Source organism: Schistocerca cancellata, chromosome 3 (assembly GCF_023864275.1).
Source record: "Schistocerca cancellata isolate TAMUIC-IGC-003103 chromosome 3, iqSchCanc2.1, whole genome shotgun sequence".
Classification (NCBI taxonomy): Eukaryota; Metazoa; Arthropoda; class Insecta; order Orthoptera; family Acrididae; genus Schistocerca; species Schistocerca cancellata.
This window is the reverse complement of record NC_064628.1, coordinates 693647923-693662987: the sequence shown is the minus strand read 5'-3', so window position 1 is coordinate 693662987 and position 15065 is coordinate 693647923. Positions and strand designations below refer to the sequence as shown.

At 40.4% G+C, this 15065-nt stretch overlaps 1 protein-coding gene across 1 annotated transcript in view; it reads left to right on the top strand.

Moving 5' to 3' along the window:
- LOC126175682 (nucleolar GTP-binding protein 1) overlaps positions 1–15065 on the top strand; it is a 58689-nt gene that overhangs the window by 19054 nt on the left and 24570 nt on the right. The gene's annotated exons all lie outside the window — the stretch shown is intronic.

The following is a 15065-nucleotide window of genomic DNA, read 5'->3' as shown; positions in this document are numbered from 1 at the left end:
AAAGAGAACCAAACCCTGGTGATACTCTTTTGTGCCAGCATTAGTTTTTGCAAAGTAGGTTGTAATGACACCAATCTGTAGCATAGTCTGAGGTCAAGTTTTGGGTGGAAGGTAACAGTTTGGTTGTGAGTCAGAAAATTGGTATTGATCATTTCTGATTATCCACTTATGTAACATATGCAATAACAATTTTACCATTTGAATCTAACTTGACACCTCAAATGGAGGGAAGAAACTACATCTCACATTCCGTGATTATGGATATACAGGCAGCTACTCAAAAATATCTTATATGTACGAGGGTTGTTTTTTAAGTAAGGGCCGTTCGCGCGTATAGTCCCGTAGTTCGTGCGGACGCCGCAACAAGCCACCGCGCCAGTTGCCAGCATTCTTCCCGTTCACACTGATGCAAGTTGCAGCTCTGTAGCTGATGTATACGCATCGCTGTGCTACTTTATAATGTTTACGATTTTTGAATCGCCCGCCGTGTGTGAGATACGGTCAGTGATACGTTTTTTACCGCGAGAAGCCTACCAGCTGCAGAGATTCATCGTCAGTTAACAGAAGTTTATGGCTTGAATGCAATGAGTGAAGGTAAAGTGCATCAATGGGTTAGAGAGTTTAAAAATGGCCGTCAAAACTTCCATGATGAAGAACGCTCAGGCCGGCACTCTGTGATCACTGATGATTTGGTGGCTGCAGTCGAAACAAAGATTCGTGAGGATAGAAGATTCACAATTTCCACTCTTTCTTTGGAATTTCCACAAGTTTCAAGATCGGTTTTGTACAAAATTGTGTCTGAAAACCTAAACTTTAAGAAACTGTGTTCTTGGTGGGTACCCCGACTCCTCAGAGGACTACAAAGGGAAGAGATTTGCCACTTCATTGGACTTTTTGATTCATTACGAGGAAGAAGGGGATGACATGTTGAGTCAAATTGTCACTGGAGATGAAACATGGGTATCCCATATCACTCCCGAAAGCAAGCGACAATCGATGGAATGGCGACACACAACCTCACCCATCAAGGTCAAAGCCAAACAGACGCTGTCAAAGCGCAAGATTATGGCAACTGTGTTCTGGGACCAGCGCGATGTTTTGCTAGTTGACTTTATGCCACGAGGAACGACAATCAACTCAGATGCCTACTGTGCAACTCTAAAGAAGCTCCGCAGAGCAATTCAAAACAAAAGGCGCGGCATGCTGGGAAAGGAGTTTTGCTCCTGCACGATAACGTTAGGCCTCACACCTCTCAAAAGACTCTGGATTTGATTGATTCTTTTGGCTGGGAAGTTTTTGACCATGCATCATACAGCCCCGACCTGGCTCCTAGTGATTTTCACCTTTTCCGGTACCTGAAACACCATCGTGGCAGGCAGCGCTTCAATGACGACGATGAAGTGAAAGCGGCCGTGAACTCTTGGCTGTCGGAGTGGGCGGCTGAATTCTTTGAAGAGGGAATTAAAAACTTAGTTGTATGGTATGACAAGTGCTTAAATAAACAAGGCAACTATGTAGAAAAATAGGTAAAAGTGTGTAGAATCAGAAAATAAAAGTTTTTTTACAAAAGTATTTGTATCTTTTTTTAAAAATAAAAAGGGCCCTTACTTAAAAAACAACCCTCGTAAAATGGTGGCACATTAGGTAAGGTGCTGGACTGGAATTTGTGGTGATGGCAGTTCAAATCTCGATTTGGACATTTGATTTAGGTTTTATATGATTTCCTTAAGTTGTGTAATTTCCTTTGAAAAAGTTCTAGCTGATTCCCCACCCCAAACTTAGGTTGTACTTTGTTTCTTGTGACTTCATTGTCAATGGGTTGTGAAATTCTAATCTTTCTTCTTTCCTCAGAAGTATCTCAAGTATTATATAATTAAAATTACCCCAAGCTGTATTGATTTGCAATGAAAGATTTTTGTCCTTTACAGTGTGATGTGTACCTGTCAGATTTCCAACATTATTCTTTTAGTCAGTCAGATACATGTTCCATAGATCATTTGGATGATTCTTTTATCGAATGATGTGTAACAAGTTAATTTACAGGGTGTGTATGTGTTATTAGTAGAGACTGGATTATATGCATTATAAAAAAACTTAAAATTTGCATGCAAAATACTTTAAAATGCATGAAAAGTGTCAAAATATGCGGGATCTAATAATAATAATAATAAACCCTGTGGAGGCCCGGGAAAATAATAGGCCTCCGGTATGTTCTGCCAGTCGTAAAAGGCGACGAAAAGAACAAACCACTAATAGGGCTAACCCCCCTTTTAGTGTGATTAGTTGGTTCAGGACAGAACTAAAGAAGCCTCGGACAAGCGCCGTCATGGTCGGGGACGACGCTTGAACCCTATGCCCGTCCACAATGGTAACGACACTGCTAGCCAACTGGAAAATGATTTAAATCCAAATAGAGGTGTTTTGCAGGATATGCTTCCTGCAACCACCCTAGAAGGAAAACAGACAGAGGATGAGATGGTCAGATGAAGTTAATCGACACCTCATGTTCTGTTATTACCAAGCAACAAACCTAGGAACCAACACAACTGGATACAGATCACAAGTATACACAACATTTGTTACCAGATACCCGGAATTAAAATTTTTAACAGAAAAACGACTAGCTGATCAGATACGTGTAATAATAAAAAATAACAGGATACCCCAGTCAGAATTAGAAAACATCAAACAACAAGTACAACAAATACTGGAACAAAATAATGTGCAGTTAGAAGAAGAGGAAAATACAGTAATGGACTCAAACATCCAAGTAAAGGACTCAAACATCCCAGAGCAAACAAACAAAGACCAACACGCATCAATTAAACAATCAGAGGAAAACGAAATCTTAAGACAGCCACCAGAACAAGCACAAATAGAACACGAAGTGACACACATGTTAGATATAGAAGAGAAATTTCACCTGACATATATAGAATACAAAGACACAAATACAGACATTAGACCATTCTTGCATATATCACCAAATAACCCACAAGTCGAAACAATAACAACTATCAACACAATCATACACAACAAAATAAATGAAAACACAACTATGGAAGAGTTAAAACTACTGGTTTATGTAGAAGCACTCACTACACTAAATATACACACTAGGCAGAAATCAGAACCAACCAACACAAAGAAGAAACCCACAAAACCAGCATGGCAACACAGGCTACAGATCAGAATAGAAAAACTGAGAAAAGACATCGGACAGCTAACACAATTTATAAGAAATGAAATATCAGACAAAAAACGAAAAAGGTTAGGTAAAATGTCACAACAAGAAGCAATAGAGCAATTAGATGAAAAGAAGCAGAAATTACAAGCATTGGGTAAATGACTTAGAAGATATAAAAAAAGTGAAAATAGAAGGAAACAAAACCAAACATTCAACACAAACCAAAAGAAATTTTACCAGACAATAGATAACACACACATTAAAATAGACAATCCACCAAACATAACAGACATGGAACACATCTGGAGCAACATATGGTCAATCCCGGTACAACATAACAGGCATACACAGTGGATACAAGCAGAAACAGACTCATACAAGATGATACCACAAATGCCTGAAGTGATGATTTTGCAACATGAAGTCACCCGAGCAATTAATTCTACGCACAATTGGAAAGCCCCTGGAAATGATAAAATAGCAAATTTCTGACTAAAGAAGTTCACCTCAACACATTCACATCTAACTAAATTATTTAACAGTTACATTGCAGACCCATACACATTCCCTGATACACTTACACATGGAATAACCTATCTGAAACCTAAAGATCAAGCAGACACAGCAAACCCAGCTAAATATCGCCCCATAACATGCCTACCAACAATCTACAAAATATTAACTTCAGTCATTACACAGAAATTAATGACACATACAACACAGAACAAAATTATAAATGAAGAACAAAAAGGCTGCTGCAAAGGAGCACGAGGATGTAAAGAGCAACTGATAATAGATACAGAGGTGACATATCAAGCTAAAACTAAACAAAGGTCACTACACTACGCATACATTGATTACCAAAAAGCTTTTGATAGTGTACCCCACTCATGGTTACTACAGATATTGGAAATATACAAAGTAGATCCTAAATTGATACAGTTCCTAAACATAGTTATGAAAAACTGGAAAACCACACTTAATATCCAAACAAACTGTAATAATATCACATCACAGCCAATACAGATTAAGCGTGGAATATACCAAGGAGATTCATTAAGTCCTTTCTGGTTCTGTCTTGCTCTGAACCCACTATCCAACATGCTAAATAATACAAATTATGGATATAATATTACTGGAACATACCCACACAAAAACACACATTTGCTATACATGGATGATCTAAAACTACTGGCAGCAACCAATCAACAACTCAACCAATTACTAAAGATAACAGAAGTATTCAGCAATGATATAAATATGGCTTTTGGGACAGACAAATGTAAGAAAAATAACATAGTCAAGGGAAAACGCACTAAACAAGATTACATATTGAATCACCACAGTGACTCCATAGGAGCGATGGAAAAACAGATGCCTATAAATATCTAGGATACAGACAAAAAATACGAATAGATAATACAAATATTAAAGAAGAACTAAAAGAAAAATATAGAACAAGACTAACAAAAATACTGAAAACAGAATTGACAGCAAGAAACAAGACAAAAGCTATAAATACTTATACTATACCAATATTGACCTACTCATTTGGAGTAGTGAAATGGAGTAACACAGACCTAGAAGCACTCAATACACTTGCACGATCACAGTGCCACAAATATAGAATACATCACGTACATTCAGCAACAGAAAGATTCACATTAAGCAGAAAGGAAGGAGGAAGGTGATTTATCGACATAAAAAACCTACATTATGGACAGGTAGCCAATTTAAGAAAATTCTTTATAGAGCGAGCAGAAACTAGCAAAATACACAAAGCAATCACTCATATAAATACATCGGCTACACCATTACAATTTCATAACCACTTCTACAACCCTTTAGATCACATAACATCAACAGATACGAAGAAAGTAAATTGGAAAAAGAAAACACTACATGGCAAGCACCCGTATCATCTAACACAGCCACACATCGATCAAGACGCATCCAACACATATCTAAGAAAAGGCAATATATACAGTGCGACGGGAGGATTCATGATTGCAATACAGGATCAAACAATAAACACCAGATATTACAGCATATATTATTAAAGATCCCAATACCACAACAGATAAATGCAGACTTTTGCAAACAACAAATAGAAACAGTAGATCACATCACAAGTGGATGTACAATACTAGCAAATACAGAATACCCCAGAAGACATGACAATGTAGCAAAAATAATACATCAACAGCTTGCCTTACAACATAAACTTATAAAACAACACGTTCCCACATACAAGTATGCACCACAAAATGTACTGGAGAATGATGAATACAAATTATACTGGAACAGAACCATTATAACAGATAAAACAACACCACATAACAAACCTGACATCATACTCACCAATAAAAAGAAGAAATTAACACAACTAATCAAAATACCCATACACAATACAACAAATATACAAAAGAAAACAGGAGAAAAAATTGAAAAATACATCCAACTGGCTGAGGAAGTCAAGGACATGTGGCATCAGGATAAAGTTGACATTATACCAATTATACTATCAACTACAGGAGTCATACCACACAATATCCACCAGTACATCAATGCAATACAGCTATATCCAAACTTATATATACAATTACAGAAATCCGTAACTATTGATACATGTTCAATTACCCGAAAGTTCCTAAATGCAATATAACATATACCGTACAATTAAAAGGAAGTCACGCTTGATCAAGGTCCGCGTCACTTTCCATTTTTAACCAGACCTAAGGTCTGAGAAAGGAAAGAAGATGATGATGATAAAAAGATCATAGTTACTGCATGCATTATATCTCAAATTTGTAAACCTGTGCATATCAGTTATGAGGAAGAGTGCCGGCCAAGCGAAAAATTGGTACATTTAGAATGCCGATACCATTTTCTAAATATTTTCTGGTAGAGGTTAAGAAGGGGGCCTTTCTGGGATTATTTTCTAAAAACTTGTAAAATGGGGACACATACTGTGTTTAAAGAATTGTTCCTTCTTTGCTATTGTTGTCAGTAACAAGAGCATGCGATGCAAGTGAGTTGCAGTGAAACAGTTGATATGTACAGGGCCAACTTCGAGTTATATCACATGCAGAGGGGCATGCTCAAAAACTCCATAATACTGGGTTTAAAAAACAACATATAATTATGGATTATTGGAACAGCATTAACTATTAGTTAGTACTATTGGACCAAAGCATCATTTACAATTTATTTTACTTTTTCCTACTATAGTAAGCATGAGCGACCAAGTACTGTTCCAGATGTTCAGTAGTAAGATTGTGTCTTTGATCATCAAAACATTTTTATAAGCAAAAAAGGACAGTTCTACATCAACTGAAGTAACTAGACAGTATTTGAATTTGGGTGCTATGTTAGTTCATTTATTGTTTATGGTAAAAGTTCACCCGATCCACTAATAAAACTATCAATTTGGCACAGTGGTTCAAAGCCTGGATTATTATTTAAAATGTTTTCAAATTTTTCTTTAAGTTTTCTTGGGAATATCTCCGGCAATGAGGACTTCACTACAATAGTTTTATTCATTAACTGAATAGATTCATTCAATGCCAAACCTTGAGTTTCAAGCTTTGTAATACTTGCAGTTATATGGGAAAAATGAGTGCTAAACACAGCAGTACTTTTTTAGTACCAGAATCATTAAAAACCACCTTGCACTGGCAAACTCCCAAAGCCTTTGCACTATTGAAATTGTTTACTACTCCTCTAATGCCCTCAAAATGTTCATTTGTAAAAAAAAAAAAATACAGCTTCGACCCACATACCCCAATGGATTACTACTGGTTCAGGAGGTAAAGGCACATTTAGTAGTTTTTCTTTGTAGCTCTTGGTGTGAGCAGGTGCTTTTAAAGATACTTTCTTTGTGGAGGAAATCAGTTTATTTACATTTACAAATGTGGAATGTACTTCTTCAGCAAGGCGATGTACTCCAAGAGCAAAGCATGTCACATGAATCAAATTGGGATAAAACACTCAGAGGGGAGGGCTTTTCCTGCTTTGATCATATAGGGAGCAGCATCTGAAATAAACGCAAACACCCTTTCATCTGCAGAAGATTCTGGAAATATTTTTCTAACACCCTTTTTCACAAATCTGGTGATCATAGAATCATTTAAATTTTCAAGTTCTTTACTGGCTGCTAAATAGGAAGAAGGAGGCTCTTCTTTTAAAGCACCAATAATTAAAGTTCCAATTTAACAGGCCAAGTGTCTGTAGTTTTGTCAACTGAAATCCAGATAATGCCATCCTGGAATTCATTGTGTATTTCTTCTAGAATATTTACGTACATTGTTAGTATGTAATTTTTACAAAATGTTGATTCATCTGGTATATTTGGATTTAAGCAATATTTGTGCAGGAAGCCTTTGAGGATAGGATTTGTAAGTTTATGAAGAGGAATATTGCTTGCAGTGAATACTTCATGTAGATCCATGTTAAAGCAACTCTTTTGGTTGACTTCGGACAAATCCCTGCTATTGCAACTTGCTGTTGTCAGAAGTTGTCGTGATCCATTCATCTGCATTCCTGCAATATGAAGACTTGTCTGGACATGCTGGCCTATTTGAAACTTTTTTTGCATTTAATGTTTCTCTCACAAACTCAACAACATAAAACAATTCTGTCATATGTAAATGTTCCAGGATGGTCAGCTATCCATGAACCGGCGTTTCTTTTTCTGGCGGCATGGTGCACAACATGTTACACACTTCATGTCATAAACACGTTCAACTGTGTACAAGTAAATAGAAAGCTAAACTGAAACAGTGCATGTGCGAGTAAAAGCTTGCATAGTTTAATTTAATTGTTGCCAACACGACGGTACGACAGTGGAGGGGATTAATTGGGGGTGCCGGTGCAAGAGCATTGACTCTGTCTGCCTATTCCTGTTCGTCTTCTGTAATGATTTCGCTAGGCAGTGGCCTCTTGGTTAGCGATTGCATGCAGTTCCTGGTCGCGTTCAATCTGTGAGACATCAAAACTAGATCAAGCTAGAGCCGCCCGTCTAAATTTTTAAAATATTGCAAACATAGTGAATATGTATATCTAAAAACAAAGATGATGTGACTTACCAAATGAAAGTGCTGGCAGGTTGATAGACACATAAACATACACACAAAATTCAAGCTTTCGCAACCAACGGTTGCTTCATCAGGAAAGAGGGAAGGAGAGGGAAAGACGAAAGGTTGTGGGTTTTAAGGGAGAGGGTAAGGAGTCATTCCAATCCCGGGAGCGGAAAGACTTACCTTAGGGGGAAAAAAGGACAGGTATACACTCGCATACACACACATATCCATCCGCACATGCACAGACACAAGCAGACATTTGTAAAGGCAAAGAGTTTGGGCAGAGATGTCAGTTGAGGCAGAAGTACAAAGGCAAAGATGTTGTTGAATGACAGGTGAGGTATGAGCGGTGGCAACTTGAAATTAGCGGAGGTTGAGGCCTGGCGGGTAACGAGAAGAGAGGATATACTGAAGGGCAAGTTCCCATCTCCGGAGTTCTGACAGGTTGGTGTTAGTGGGGAGTATCCAGATAACCCGGACGGTGTAACACTGTGCCAAGATGTGCTGGCCGTGCACCAAGGCATGTTTAGCAACAGGGTGATCCTCATTACCAACAAACACAGTCTGCCTGTGTCCATTCATGCGAATGGACAGTTTGTTGCTGGTCATGCCCACATAGAAAGCTTCACAGTGTAGGCAGGTCAGTTGGTAAATCACGTGGCTCTGCCTTTGATTGTGTACACCTTCCGGGTTACAGGACTGGAGTAGGTGGTGGTGGGAGGGTGCATGGGACAGGTTCTACACCGGGGGCAGCTACGAGGGTAGCAGCCAGAGGGTAGGGAAGGTGTACACGATCAAAGGCAGAGCCACGTGTGAAAGCACCCACGTGATTTACCAACTGACCTTACGCAATCTGTTACCCCCAGAAACCATTCTTGTAACCATTGATGGCACTTCTTTATACACAAATATTCCGCACGTCCAGGGCCTCGCTGCGATGGAGCACTTCCTTTCACGCCGATCACCTGCCACGCTACCTAAAACCTCTTTCCTCATTAACTTAGCCAGCTTCATCCTGACTCACAACTTCTTCACTTTCGAAGCCCAGACATACCAACAATTAAAGGGAACAGCCATGGGTACCAGGATGGCCCCCTCATACGCCAACCTATTTATGGGTCACTTAGCGGAAACCTTCTTGGTTACCCAGACTTGCCAACCCAAAGTTTGGTACAGATTTATTGATGACATCTTCATAATCTGGACTCACAGTGAAGAACTACTCCAGAATTTCCTGTCCAACCTCAACTCCTTTGGTTCCATCCGATTCACCTGGTCCTACTCCAAATCCCATGCCACTTTCCTTGACGTTGACCTCCATCTGTCCAATGGCCAGCTTCACACATCCGTCCACATCAAACCCACCAACAAGCAACAGTACCTCCATTATGACAGCTGCCACCCATTCCATATCAAACGGTCCCTTCCCTACAGCCTAGGTCTTCGTGGTAAACGAATCTGCTCCAGTCCTGAATTCCTGAACCATTACACCAACAACCTGAAAACAGCTTTCGCATCCCACAACTACCCTCCCGACCTGGTACAGAAGCAAATAACCAGAGCCACTTCCTCATCCCCTCAAACCCAGAACCTCCCACAGAAGAACCCCAGAAGTGCCCCACTTGTGACAGGATACTTTCCGGGACTGGATCAGACTCTGAATGTGGCTCTCCAGCAGGGATACGACTTCCTCAAATTCTGCACTGAAATGACATCATCCTTCATGAAATCCTCCCCACTCCACCAAGAGTGTCTTTCCGCCATCCACCTAACCTTCGTAACCTCTTAGTTCATCCCTATGAAATCCCCAAACCACCATCCCTACCCTCTGGCTCCTACCCTCGTAACTGCCCCCGGTGTAAAACCTGTCCCATGCACCCTCCCACCACCACCTACTCCAGTCCTGTAACCCGGAAGGTGTACACAATCAAAGACAGCCGCCTGTGAAAGCACCCACGTGATTTACCAACTGACCTGCCTACACTGTGAAGCTTTCTATGTGGGAATGACCAGCAACAAACTGTCCATTCGCATGAATGGACACAGGCAGACTGTGTTTGTTGGTAATGAGGATCACCCTGTTGCTAAACATGCCTTGGTGCACGGCCAGCACATCTTGGCACAGTGTTACACCGTCCGGGTTATCTGGATACTCCCCACTAACACCAACCTGTCAGAACTCCGGAGATGGGAACTTGCCCTTCGGTATATCCTCTCTTCCCGTTACCCGCCAGGCCTCAACCTCCGCTAATTTCAAGTTGCCACCACTCATACCTCACCTGTCATTCAACAACATCTTTGCCTCTGTACTTCTGCCTCGACTGACATCTCTGCCCAAACTCTTTGCCTTTATAATGTCTGCTTGTGTCTGGATATGTGCGGATGGATATGTGTGTGTATACCTGTCCCTTTTTCCCCCTAAGGTAAGTCTTTCCGCTCCCGGGATTGGAATGACTCCTTACCCTCTCCCTTAAAACCACATCCTTTCGTCTTTCCCTCTCCTTCCCTCTCTCCTGATGAAGCAACCGTTGGTTGCGAAAGCATGAATTTTGCGTTTGTGTTTGTTAGCGTCTCTATCAACATACCAACGCTTTCGTTTGGTAAGTTAGATCATCTTTGCTTATATATTAGAACAATGAGTTGTCCAGAAGAAATAATTTTATTTTAGTGTATACAAATTACTCTCTGTGTCCTGTATGATGACTATATCTATTGCACTCCATCTTCTATTCCGTTCCTACCTAGCTATAAGAGATATTGCATCCAAAGAAATTACAAATTATTTGCCTGTGCTGTTTTATTGGCTGCTACTTTATTGCTCAGGCTTCTGTGAACCATTACAGACTGCTGATAACAGAAAATTTCTCCAGATGCCTGAACTGCACTTAAGTGGTGCATTGATTAAGACACTGAACTTACTTTCAAGCGGAACACATTATTATCTTAAAGTAGGTGGAATTTCTTCTTCTTTTAGTGTTCAACCTTGAGGTTGGTTTGCAGCAGAGCACCATTCCTCTCTTCTGTCTGCCTTCCTCTTCATTTCCATGCATGTCTTACATCCAATGTCATTCGTGATCTGTTGCATGTATGATATCCTTGGTCGGCCCCGCTGATTCCTTCCCTCAGTAGCTCCTTCTGCTATTGTTCCAATGATGTTGTTGTGTTGTAGGATGTGGCCTACAAGTTTGTCTCTTCTTGTTTGGATGTGCCTCCACAGAGATATAGTTTCCTGTACTCTTCTAAGCACCTCTTCATTTGTTACTTTGTCTCTTCAGCTGATCTTCATCATCCTTCTATAGCACCACATCTGCAGGGCCTCTAGCCGTCTTCTCTCTTCTCTTCCAATCGTCCAAGTTTCACATCCGTATAGGGCCACACTCCAAACGAAACCTTTCATGATACGTTTCCTTATTTTCAGACTGATGTTGTTGCTGGTGGATAAGTTCCTTCTCTGATTAAATGCAATTATGGTCTTTTGTATTCTGGTTGCAATTTCTTTCTGGCTTCTACCATCTCTTGTGATTTTGCTTCCCAGGTAAGTAAATTCCTCTATCACTTCCAGCTTCTCTCTTCCAATTCTTATTCTCAAAGGTTCGTATTCTGCTCCTGTACTGCATACCATCACTTCAGTCTTTTTCTTGTTTATTCTCATTCCATACTGATGTCCGCCCCCAGTAGCTGAGTGGTCAGCGCGACAGACTGTCAATCCAAAGGGCCCGGGTTCGATTCCCGGCTGGGTTGGAGATTTTCTCCGCTCAGGGACTGGGTGTTGTGTTGTCCTAATCATCATCATTTCATCCCTATCAACACGCAAGTCGCCGAAGTGGCGTCAAATCGGAAGACTTGCACCAGGCGAACGGTCTACCCAATGGGAGGCCGTCGTCACACGACATTTCATTCCATACTGATGACATAGAATTTTTTCCGTTGCTTTGAGGACATCCTCTAGATCTTCTTTTGTCACTGTGACTATAGCAATATCATCTGCATAATGTAGATGTCTATCTTCTGCCCAACAATTTTGATCCCCACCTCAGTAGTTTCTCGAACTTGGTGTATAGCTTCCTGGATGTAAGCATTGAATATAAGAGGAGAGAGATCACATCCTTGCCTTACCCCTTTTCTAATATTTGCTTCTTGTTCATGATGACAGTTCCTAATCACTGCCACCTCATTCTTATAGAAGCTGAGTCCGCCGCTCGTGGTCTCGCGGTAGCGTTCTCGCTTCCCGAGCACGGGGTCCCGGGTTCGATTCCCGGCGGGGTCAGGGATTTTCACCTGCCTCGAGATGACTGGGTGTTTGTGTTGTCCTCATCATTTCATCATCATCCAGGAAAGTGGCGAAATTGGACTGAGCAAAGATTGGGTAATTGTACGGGCGCTGATAACCACGCAGTTGAGCGCCCCACAAACCAAACATAATCATCTTATAGAAGCTGAGTATCACATGGATGTCTTTGTACTTTATTCCACTTTTCCTCAGCACTCTGAACATCTCTTGCCAGATAACATTATCAAATGCCTTTTCCATCTCTACAAAGGCAATATAAGTTGGTTAATTTTTCTGTAATTGCTTTTCGATAACGCGTCTCAGTGTCAGAATCGCCTGTCTTGTTCCCAATCCCCTTCTGAAGCCAAACTGGTCTTCACTCAGCAAATCTTCCACCTTCTTTTCAATTCTCTTCAGAACTATTTTTATGAGAATTTTTGATGCACGTGATGTTAGGCTTAGAGTTCGGTACTGTTTGCATTTTGTAGCTGCTGCCTTCTTTGGTATAGGAACAACGATACATTTCCGGAAGTCTGTCGATATCTCTCCTATGTTATAGATGGACCTAATCAGTTTAAGCAGCATCATTTTCATGCTGTCACCAGCATTCTTTATTAGTTCTGCAGCGATGTCATCATTACCTGTTGCTTTGTTGTCCCGTAGTTCTTTTAGAGCTCTTGTCAAATTCTTCTTGCAGAATCTTATCTCCCTTGTCTTCGTCTACTTGCTCTTCTCTTCCTATTACTTCCTCCAAAAGAGGTGTTCCAGCATACAACTCCTCTATGTATTCTTTCCATCTTTTCACCATGTCTTAACCAAACAGCATTATCCCCTCTTTATTTTTTATTGTGCCTGAGACTGTTTTACGTTTGTTAAAAAATTGATTTACTGTTCTGTAGGCTAAATCAGTTCTTCCGTTTTGCATATTTTCTTCCACTTCTTTGCACATTTCTTCAAGAAAATTTTCTTTTGCTTTCCTAGCTTCTCTATTAACTAAATTCCTTAGTCTTCTGTATTCAACTTTTCCTTGTTCATCAGTTGCATTTTTGTATAATCTCCTCTTTTCTATAAGCTCAATAATATCTGCTGTAATCTGTTTCCTCTTGTTTTTTGGTTCAGTTCTTCCAACTATCTTTTCTCTGCTGCTTTGTATATACCAGATTTAATTTGATCCCACTCTTCATTTACTCCAACATGTTGAAAAATCTTAGCTAGGTTATCTGTTTCATGAGCATAGCGCTTTGCCAGTCCCTCAGTTTTCAGTTTTTCTAGTTCCAATTTAAGTTTTACTGGCTTCTTCTTCAAATATTTGGATCTCAATGAACTTTTCATCAGTACCAGGTTAAGATCACTGCCTATGTCTGCAGATGGATAGCTCCTGCAATCTTTTAGCTGGTACCTAAAACATGCTTTCACTAGAATGTAATCAATCTGTTGTCTCCTCAGGTCTCCAGGGGCCTTCCATGTGTATCTTCTTCGTTTTTGATGTTGGAAAAGTGTGTTTGCAACAACTAATTGTTTCCTCGAGCAGAACTCGATAAGCCAATCTCCTCCTTCATTCCTTCTTCCAAGTCCATATTTGCCAACAATTCCTTCCTCCGGTTCTTCACCCACAATCGCGTTCCAGTCCCCCATGGCAATCAGGTTTTCATCTCCCTTAACATTTCTCATTGCATTACTTATTTCTTCATATATTTTGTCAATGACTGCATCTTCTTCTTTGGATGTGGGCATGTATATTTGTATTATCATAGTGTCCTTTGGTTTAGTTTCAAGTTTGACTGGTATTGTTCGAGAGCTATATTGCACATTTCCCTTGACACATGAGCCATAGTTTTTCCTCAAAATTATTCCAACTCTTCCCATTCCTGGTCTATCTTGGTCAGTTCCGGTGTGAATGAATGACTGTATTCTCCAGACCAGAAATCACCTGGCTGGGGCCATCTCATCTCTGATATGCCTAGGATATCGGTTTCCAGTCGTTCGAGTGTTCTCACATTCCAAGTGGCTATGTTAAAATTGGAATTCTTTTCCTTCACATTGTCTGTATCCTTTGCAGTCCCCACCCAGAGATCCGATTGGGGGACTATTTTATCTCTGGAAAATTTTACAGAAGATACTGACATGGTTTACTGCTGATACTTGGGATAACCGTAGTTCTTTAATGTGGTGGTTTCCCCGTTGCCTTCCACGTCCTATGCCATTGACCATCACCTGGTTCTTCTGCCTTTGGAGACGATTTCTCATTTCCTCATTCCTGTCCAGCGAATGCTGGGGTGATGACTTATCCAGGTCATCCCTCGGTCCCTGTCTACATTAGCCATCACATGAAGTGAGGTTTCCCATTCTCTACCGCGTGGAGGTGTAGATAAGGAGTTTCCCTTCATTGGGTCTAGGACCTTAACAGCATTTCCTAGTCCCCTCCACTACTTTAGAGAGCTGGAATTTATTGTGGTAAAATGGCTGCCATCCTTCTAATTTGACGTCAGAACTTTATACAGGGCTATTACAAATGATTGAAGCGATT